Genomic DNA, 10,882 nt, shown 5'->3' on the forward strand with positions numbered 1-10,882 from the left:
TGGAAATCTACCCAGCACATGCGCAGCTGCCTTGTTTGTTTGTTAGAGCACAGGACAATCAGCGCTATCTTGTAATGGCGAATGTGAGGGCGGCTCCCCACATTTGCTGTAATAAATCTTTGTCAAGAAGATAAGCTTATACTGTGTCATATGAAAATTTCCTGTGAATCATTAAATTCATGCTTGGTTTAGAACCAACAAAACTGTTCAATTTATGCAGTATGTATGTATGTATGTATGTATGTATGTATATATGTATCTGTCTATATATCTAATTATCTCTATCTATCTATCTATCTATCTATCATCTATCTATCTATCTATCTATCTATCTATCTATCTCCATCTATTTCTATCTAATATTTATCTGTCTATGTCTCTGTTTATCCTTTTGTCCATCCATTTGTCCACCTGTCTGTCTGGATCTTTGTCTTAGGGATTTGTCCCTGTGAAGACACACTATGACTGAGGCAATTTTTATAAAATAAAACATTTAATTGGGTCTGGCTTACAGTTTTGGAGGTTCCCTACATTATCATCAAGGCAGAAATCATGGTAGCCTACTGGAGAAAGAGCTGAGAGTTCTATACTTGAATTGAAGGCAGCCATAAGGCAACTGTCCTTTAGAGGCAGTCAGCAGGAGGCTATCTTCAACACTGATTGGGGCTTGAGCACTATGAGGCCTCAAAGCCTGCAGATACAATGACATGTTTCCTCCAACAAGGCAAAACTTATCCCAACAAGGCCACACACCCATAGGCCAAGCATATTCAAACCATCATCTATCTATCTATCTATCTATCTATCTATCTATCTATCTATCCATCTATTAATTAGCTATACTTATGTTATCTATCAGCTATCTATTTATGTATTATATTCACAATTGTCTGCTTTTTCTTTTGTTTTGTTTTGTATTTTTTGCTCAGAAAATGCATAATATGTACATATAGAAACCATTTCTTTCCAGACAACAATCAACTGAAAATCTACAAGGATCTTAACCAGCTATTTATCTGTTTTGTGTACCACATACAGTAATAATACAAATAGAGCCAGAACAAGGAAATACAGACTTTACTCTTGTATAAGCTGTTATGAGAAGATGATGGCATAAATTCAAAATAATAAGCAATGGATAATTCTGTGCACTATATGAAAATGGTTTTCAAAAGGTTTAGATATAAACAAAGTATTATGTAATGGCCAGAACCCTAGCAAATACATAGCTTGCTCCAAAAATATAGCAAATTCCAAAACTTGTAAATTTTTCAATGTAAGAATGGAAAAGAAGATAATTAAGGTTAAACCAAGAGAACATGAAAATAAAAAAATGTAATGACATTATTTGTGGCAGTACATAATAAAGAAAATTTTAATGACTGCATACATTTTCAGGAGGATTAAAGTTCAGAATAAGCTATAGTACCAAAGACCAGAAAATCAGCCATTTCTATATTCACAGATGCAAGATGAGAATGATTAGTCTTCCCGCATGAGATAGAATGAATTATCTTAGTTGATACCTGAGAAGGAATCTTGTCTGACATCTTTCTCATCTTCATTGAGGCAAATTTTCTGCAAACTTTAAAGTGGTTAGCACACATAAGAGAAAGATTGTTATTAACTTTTGAAAGAAACTGACAGAAAAGTATCTGTGAATAGATTTGCTACAAACATTATGTATGAGGAAATACAAATAATAGAAATGTTACAAATAGCTTGTGTGTTAAAACACAGAAAGCAGTGTGAATGTTTATCCTGCTGATGACCTGGGAACCTCTTCAAGTGGCACTTGTATCATAACCTGTCTGGAGAACTTGGGGTATCCATCCTAACTTCATTTTTTCCTCAGGTGACAAAATATTTTTCTTCCTATTCTATTGTTGATACAACCTTCTTTTTCACCCAGGAGCTTACTATATTCATTTATTCATACATTCACTGGCATGTACCATTCTAAATTCTGAGAATAATTTAGCATATGAGGTATTCCACCATGTCTTTCTTATATAAATTATTTCATTGCAGGGGAAAAAAGAAAGCAGATGAGATAGAAATTTGCATGCATTTTTATATTATATTAAGTATCCTAAAGTGATTAAATAAAGGAAAGACACAAAAAGTGATATGAATTTAGTAAAATAGTTTAAATGTGTGGAACTCAACTGGTAATAAGGACACATGCTCCACTATGTTCATAGCAGCCTTATTTATAATATCCAGAAGCTGGAAAAACCCAGATGTCCCTCAATAGAGGAATGGATACAGAAACTGTGGAACATTTACACAATGGAGTACTACTCAGCTATTAAAAACAATGAATTTATGAAATTCTTGGGCAAATAGATATTTCTGGAGGATATCATCCTTAGTGAGGTAACGCAATCACAAAAGAAGTCACTATATATGCACTCACTGATAAGTGGATATTAGTCCAGAAACTTAGAATACCCAAGATACAATTTGTAAAACACATGAAACTCAAGAAGGAGGAAGACCAAAGTGTTGATACTTTGTTCCTCCTTAGAATAGGGAAGTAAATACCCATGGAAGGAGTTACAGAGACAAAGTTTGGAGCTAAGATGAAAGGATGGACTATCCAGAGACTGCCCCAACTGGGATCCATCCCGTAATCAGCCACCAAACCCAGACAGTATTGCATATGCCAGCAAGAATTTGCCGAAAGGACCCTTATATAGCTGTCTCTTGTGAGGCTATGCCAGTGCCTGGCAAATACAGAAGTGGATGCTCACAGTCAGCTATTGGATGGAACACAGGACCCCCAATGGAGGAGCTAGAGAAAGTACCCAAGGAGCTGAAGGGGTCTGCAACCCTGTAGGTGCAACAACAATATGAACTAACCAGTACCTCCAGAGCTCCTGTCTCTAGCTGCATATGGAGCAGAAGATGGCCTATTTGGCCATCATTGGGAAGGGAGGCCCCTTGGTTTTGCAAACTTTACATGCCCCAGTACAGGGGAATGCCAGGGCCAAGAAGTGGGAGTGAGTGGGTAGGAGAGAAGGGGCATGGGGAGGGCATAGTGGACTTTTGGGATAGCATTTGAAATATAAATAAAGAAAATATCTAATAAAAAATAAATAAATAATAAAATAATAAAATAAATGTATGGTACTGAGATCTTTTTGGGAAGATAGAATTTGAGTAGAAGATCAAGACAGTAAATATATGAAGATCTGGGGGAAATCACAAACACGCAGGTCATGGTTGAAAATGAACTTGGCATTAAAGAGACAGAAATAGAGCCAGTAATTCGTGCCTAATAAATTCTTATAAGAGTTGAAGGAACTTAAAGATGAAGAAGCAAATTAATGACTACATCACCTAGAGCCTTGAAAACCATACAGAGTAGGTTTTATTACAGTGCTTTATGAAGATGTTTGAGAAAAGGTATTTTTATGTTACAATTGTAGTTGTTTTATGGAAAAGGAATCATGAGGGAGTACACAAACAAAGATAGGTAGGCCAACATGGAAATCTCTCTTTTCTAAATCAGATACATGTTAAGCATTAGTAGTTATGCAGTATAGAATGATTTTGATCTCACTTTGGAAATATAGCTAGCAGATTTAGTTACTTTTCTGTTTTTGTGCAAAAAAATTTACAGAAAGAACTGACAGGAGAAAGTTTAATTTGCTGTATTTTTTTACAGAGTAGTTAGTTCTTAATGGTAGGAATGGCCTGGTATTGTGGCCAGATTACAAACTTAGCGATTACATTTTCAACCACACATATGAAGTAGAGATAGTGAACTGAAAGTGGAAAAAGGGTAGAAAATCTCAAACTTCACCTACAGAGATGTACTTCCTCCAGTGTGATTTCATATTATAAGGGCTATGTAATCTCCCCAGACAGTGCCACTGTCTTAATCACATATATGACCAACACAATTAGTAGAAGAAAGTTTATAAAGGGCTTACAGTTTCACAGGGTAAGTCTGTATCCATCATAAAGGAGAACATGAGAGCAGGCAGGCAGGCATGGCATTTGAACTATAGCTGAGAGCTCACATCTCATCTACCAGCACAAAAAGAGTGCTAACTGGTAATAACATGTCTTTTGAAAGCTGCAATCCACTGAACGGTGTCATACCTCCTCCAAAAAGGCTATACATTCTAGTCCTTCCTAAATAGCTCCATAAACCAGGGACCAAGCATTCATAGAGATGAGCTTATGGAAGCCATTCTTATTTGAACTATTACATACATCAAGCTTTCAAGTACATGACCCTATGGGGGGACATTTCTCATCAATTTGAAGGATGGTATGAGACATCAAAGATAATGACTTATAAGGATCATGAGGAAAGACTGAGTCTGGGAGGATAAAATAAATGTTATCATTTGACAACATCTTTATGTCCAGTATGATTTTAACTTCTATCAGTTTAATGTTTCAAAGACGATTAGTCTAGGAGTATCAACTTGACAGGGTATACAGATATGGTAATTAATTACTCCTGGCTTCTCCTGTTAGAAAGCTTTTAGAGAAGAACTGGTTGCATTGGTTTTCAACCTGTACTTAGAAACTCAACCTGAATGTAGGTTAGTAGAACCTGTTCTAGTTTGCTTTTCTGTTGCTGCTAGAAATCAGTTTGATCAAAAGCAACTTGGGGAGAAAGGAACTTATTTTATCTTACACTTCCTGCTTATATGCGAGGACATTCAGGGCAGGGATTCAATGCTGGAACCTGGAACAGAAATGTTGGTTGAACATCACTGGCTAACTTGCCTATTTGTTCATGCTTAGCCTTCTTACCAAACCCAGAATCCCCACCCAGAACTCCACAGTGAACTGGGCCTTCCCACAAAATTGTCTGACAAGATAGTGCTCACAGGTTAATATGATCAAGGCAATTCTCTGGCTGAAACTCCCTCTTCCCAAGTGACTTAAAGTTGCATCAAATTGTCACTAAAGAAAAACCAGCACAAGATCCAATCATTGGAAAATCTGAATAGAAAAGACAAGAAGAACAATGATAGTCTACTCTAATTTTCTTTTTTGCCTCTCTCTCTGTTTCTGCCGTGAGTATGATTTCTGATGTTGCCAGTTCCCTCAATATCAGATTCCGCATGCTTCAGAGTTTGGAATTTGATATTTCTACCTGAAGCCCTCTGGGGCAGTTAAGACTTGACCTCTAAGTGCTGCATCAATGGTTTCCATGGTTCTGATGATTGCAGCTTCTTAGACTGAGCTGTGCTATCAGTGGTTGTCATGGGACATTTTAGATGCTGAACTGGGCTAACCAATCCATTAAATCTTCTTGATTATATCCTTGTTGCTCTTTATTTTTTTCAGGGATTATTATGTAGTTGTTTGTTTATTTATGTATTTATTTATTTACTTATTTATTGGGAATAACCAATATTCATTCTCAAAATAGAAGAACTTTAATCCAGCAACATGGCTACTCTGGCAAGAGATCACATCCAAGGACCTAGGTCTGTGTGATACAGGTGGAATGCAGATATGTCTTTAGCATATACCTTTAATCCCAAACAATGATGGTGCAAAGTGAGGAATCAGAGACTCACAGAAGATTTGACAGTATGTGTCAGCGAAAGGACCTGCCCCTGCCCAACTCTTACAAGAACAGACAGGAAAGAGAGGCCACTTAAAAACAATGAGGGAGAGAGGAATTGGGTTGAATTTATGGCAGTTGAATGTAGTTTAATGCAGTTGAGTTCAGTGCAGTTCAGTTAAATGCAGTTGAGTTCAGTGCATTTCAGCTGAATATAGTTGAATTCAGTGCAATGCAGTTGAATGCAGTTGAGTTCAGTTCAGTTCATGAAGTCCTGTTTAGATCCTTTCTGTTCATGAAGTCAATGCAGTCAGTGCAGTTAGTACTGTTCAGTTTGTAGTATTCAGAGGCAGGTTTTTTGTTTTTTTTGTTTTTTCTTCAAGAAAGCATTTCAGCCAGAAGCCAACTTGAATCAGTCAGCTTGGAGAGGCATTTGAGCCAGAAGAGCTGAGTTTAATCATCCAGCTAGAGTTCAGAAAGACCTAGAGAGAGTGAGTTTATTCAGCAGTACCAGCTGCTGAAACATTCTAGGTCTTGGTTAGCAGATGAAGGTTGGAAGGGGAAGCCTTCAAGGTTTAGGCTATTAGAAGATCAGATGACATGGTGGCTATAAGCTTCCATGGCTAAGCCTAGAGATAGTTAAAGAAATGTTCTAGGGTCAGCCCAAGCCATGTATTCATGTAGCTTAGGTATGGCTCTCATCTCCTACCTTTCTCTCAGGAAATAAAACTAACAGTTACACTTAGTACTCTTTCCAAACAATTTTCATTCTTACAATTTACTATCTGAGACATGATATAAAAGTCCAAGAATGAAATGTTTTCCCCTCTCCATGCTAAGATAATTATTTTTATGAAGCTATACCATAAACACAAAGATAGTAAGGCCAAAGTTATTGGAAAAGCTGTTTATTCAATTATATTATGGACTCTTGATGTAGATAATACTCCAGTCTTCAGCTCTAACTACTATGGCCACATATTTGAATCTTCAAAGTGAAGTTTGAGGTAAACATACTGTAGAAAAATTACAAATAGTGGAAAGGTATATATATATATATATATATATATATATATATATATATATATGTATATATATATGATTTGCTTGAGAATTAGGGTAGGAATAGTGTTTAAAATTGAAGTTATGTAATTGATTTTTCCAAAAGTCATACATCAATAATGGAAGTAATAAATTATTGTAACTGCGATATCACTATCCATTCACGTTTTTTGATTCAATTGGTTTTAAAGCAACTATTTCTTTTGGACCAAGTTTTAATGCATCATTGTTTAATATCAGTATCATACATAGCTCATGGAGTTTATCTGAGGTACAATTATTTCTGATTGAAAATTTTAGAGTAATGACGTTTCCTACATAATGTTAATTATTTTCTATAATACAATTATGCATTTTGGTGTAGGAATTGTAATGAGTATTTGAAAGTTAAATGTGACTTGGAAGTTTATTAGTTAAGTAGATTTCAAGGCCTGCTCAGAGGTCTGAGAAACTGAAGAACCATTTGAAAGACACCATTCTGGGAAGCAGGCCTTGTGAGCTTGTTCTAGGATACATATCCTTGCCTTCTACACTAGGTTTTTTTGTTTGTTTGTTTGTTTGTTTGTTTTAGGTTTCCATTTTCTCATCTGACAAATGAAGAAAATAGTACCTGTCTTATGCTGTTAATGGGGTTGGATTTTCAGAGACAGCTAGAATTTCAAATAGTCTAACACCTTGTCAAGACATTTTAACTTGGGGCTCATACAGTTTTATAAAGTGTTTGTTGCATAAGGAAGGTCTTAAGAACCCAGAAGCTTCAGCTCAGTGTAGTTTTTATGATTATTGTTTTCTGTGAAATTACAGTTCTATTTACCTGTATGGCTTTTAGACTTTAAACCACGACCCTTAAATCTGCAGCACTTCATGTCCCATCATTAACCTTGATTTTGTCATTCCTTTCACAATTTTCCTGAAAATCATGTGACAGCTTTAAATTTTCAGCCTGAAGTGATGCTGGAGGAATCGGGCTTACAGATCAGTTTAAGAGTTTGAGAGACCAATCCTTATTTTTCAGTTGAAAGAAAAGAAATCTCAAAAGGATTAATCACAGCTACTATCTGACAGTGTATTCCTGACATCAGGATATCACTCATCCCAGCAAAATGCAGTCAGTGTTCTTAAAACTTCATAAACTTCTCTGGCTGCAAGATATCAAATAGCTTTGATTGATGGGGTTAGCTGAAAGATGATAGTCAAAAGCATATATATAACTATATATAACTATATGTAACTAAATATAAATGCATATGTATATGTATATGTATATGTATATGTATATGTATATGTATATATGTATATGTATATAGTTGCAGGGTTGTTAAATTCAGTTGTAGAAAATTAGATCTAACTAGTAACTCAGGCAGACTGCATTAGTATTAAATAGCAGTACATAGAAACCTCTAATTTGAATAAGCCCAAATAACAAATGTGTTTGGTTTGACAAAATAATTCAGGAGGTAAATTAAAATTTTCTATACTTTCTGTGACTTGCTTTTTATCTTAATATGTGGTTTACTTTGAAAAAAGTCCCATAAGCCCGTGAAAAGTAGATATATTCTTCAGTGTTCAAGTGGAATATTCCATAGATATCTGTTAGGTTCATCTGATTTATGGCATTATTTAACTCCAACATTTATCTGCTTTTTTTCTGGAATTATATATTGGTAAAAGTGGAGTATTTAAAACATCCACCAGCACTGTGTTGTTGATTGGTGGTTTTAAGTTCAACAGAGTTTTACGAAATTGGGTACTCCTGTGCTTGATGCATGTGTTTCAGATTGTAACATACATGTGTTTGGATTTCCCTTTAACAACTATATATTATCTGGCATTATTTCAGCTGACTATCCATGGTATTAAAATTATTGTGATTCTTTATTATTATACACATAGAGTAATGAATGCATCTTTCTACTTTCATCAAAGAACGTTCTGTTTGAAGTAGATGATGATTAATACAGAGAGCTACAGCTATCCAAGGTACAGAGAATAAGAGACTGTTCAACACTAAATGCAATATATATATATCAATTGCCTTCCAAAATTCTGGGATAACTATGAAGGACATATCATAATGTGGGTAAGATACAGAGGTGGTGGACTACAAAGAAACTGTTTTTCTGACACAACGTGGTACACATATGAACTATTTGTGGATTGTGACACTGTTCATAAGACCAATAAAAGCTCAAGTAAGACCAGTTAATCTTTTAAGTATATTATTTTCAATATTTTTATTAATTATTAATTAACTTATTTTTACACTCCATATTTTATTACCCCCGCACCATCCACCCTCAGACTGTTCCACATCCCATACATCCTTCCCACTCCACTGTCTCCATGTGATTGCCCCACCCCCTACCCCACCTGACCTCTAAACTCCCTTGGACCTCCAGTCTCTTGAGGGTTAGGTACATCATCTCTATATGAACACACACCCAGCAGTCCTCTGCTGTATGTGTGTTGGGGGCCTCATATCAGCTGGTGTATGCTGTCTGTTTGGTGGTCCAGTGTCTCAGATATCTCAGGGGTCCAGATTAATTGAGACTGCTGGTCCTCCTACAGTGTTGTCTTTCTCCTCAGTTTCTTTCAGTCTTCCTTAATTAAACCACAGGGGTCAGCTCCTTCTGCCCATTGGTTGGGTGCAAATATCTGGATCTGACACTTTCAACTGCTTATTGAGTCTTCCAGAGTGTGATCATGCTAGGCCACTTTTTGTGAGCGTCCATAACCTCGGTAATAGTGTCAGGCCTTGGAACCTCCCCTTGAGCTGAATCTCTCTTTGGGCCTGTTGCTGGATCTTCTTTTCCTCAGGTTCCTCTCCATTTCCATCACTGTAATTCTTTCAGACAGGAACAATTATGGATCAGAGTTGTGACAGTAGGATGGCATCCTCATCCCTTATTTGATGCTGTCTTCCTGATGGAGGTAGACTCTACAAGTTCCTTCTCCCTACTCTTGGACATTTCATCTAAGGTCCCTCCCTTTGAGTAATGAGAATCTCTCACCTTCCAGGTCTCTGGTGCCTTCTGGAGGGTCCCCCCAACCTCCTATCTCCGAGGTTGCCTGTTTCCATTCTTTCTGCTAGCCCTCAGGCTTCAGTACCTTTCCATAACCCAATACCAGGTTAGGTTCCCCTCGCACTCTGTCCATTTTCCCTCCCAGGTCCCTCCCTCCTTCCCCACTTGTGATTGCTTTCTTCTCTCTCCCAATTGGGACTGAGAAGTTCTCACTTGGGCACTTCAGCTTTGTTGAACTTTCTGAATTCTGTGGACTGTATCTTGGGTATTCTGTACTTTTTTTGGGGGGGGGGATATCCAATTATTACTGAGTACATACCATGCATATTATTTTGGGTCTGTATTACCTAACTCAGGATATTTTCTAGTTCCATTCATTTGCCTGCAAAACTCAGGATGTCCTCATTCTTAATAGCTGAGTAATATTCCATTGTGTAAATGAACCACATTTTCTGTATCCATTCTTTTGTCGTGGGACATCTATGTTGTTTCTAGCTTGTGGCTATCACAAATAAGGCTGCTATGAACATAATGGAACATGTGCTCCTGTGGAATGGTGAGGCATCTTTGGGGTATATTCCCAAGACTGGTATACCTGGGTCTTCAGGTAGATCTATTTCCAAATTTCTGAAGAAACTCCAGATTGATTTCTAGAGTGGTTGTACCAGTTTGCAATCCCACCAGCAATAGAGGAGTGTTCTTTCTCCATATCCTGTACAAGATGTGTGGTCACCTGAGGTTTTGATCTTAATCATTCTGATTGGTGTAAGGTAGAATCTCAGAGTTGTTTTGATTTGCATTTCTCTGATCACTAAGGATTTTGAACATTTCTTTAGTTGCTTCTCAGCCATTCGAGATCCCTCAGTTGTGAATTCATGGTTTAGTTCTATACCCCACTTTTTGATTGAGTTGTTTGGTGTAATATCATATATATATATATATATATATATATATATATATATATATATATATCCCTTTTTCAGTTACGGAGTTATTGAAGATTTTTTTTCCCAATCTGTAGGCTGCTGACTAGTCTCATTGACTATGTCCTTTGCCTTACAGAATCTTTCCAGTTTTTTTTAATTTATTATTATTTTCTTTATTTACATTTCAAATGCTATCCCGAAAGTTCCCTATACCCCCACCCTACCCCTGCTCCCCTACCCACCCACTCCCACTACTTGGCCCTGCCCTTCCCCTGTGCTGGGGCATATAAAGTTTACAAGACCAAGGGGCCTCTCTTCCCAATGATGGC

Source organism: Mus pahari, chromosome X (genome assembly GCF_900095145.1).
Source record: "Mus pahari chromosome X, PAHARI_EIJ_v1.1, whole genome shotgun sequence".
Lineage (NCBI taxonomy): Eukaryota > Metazoa > Chordata > Mammalia > Rodentia > Muridae > Mus > Mus pahari.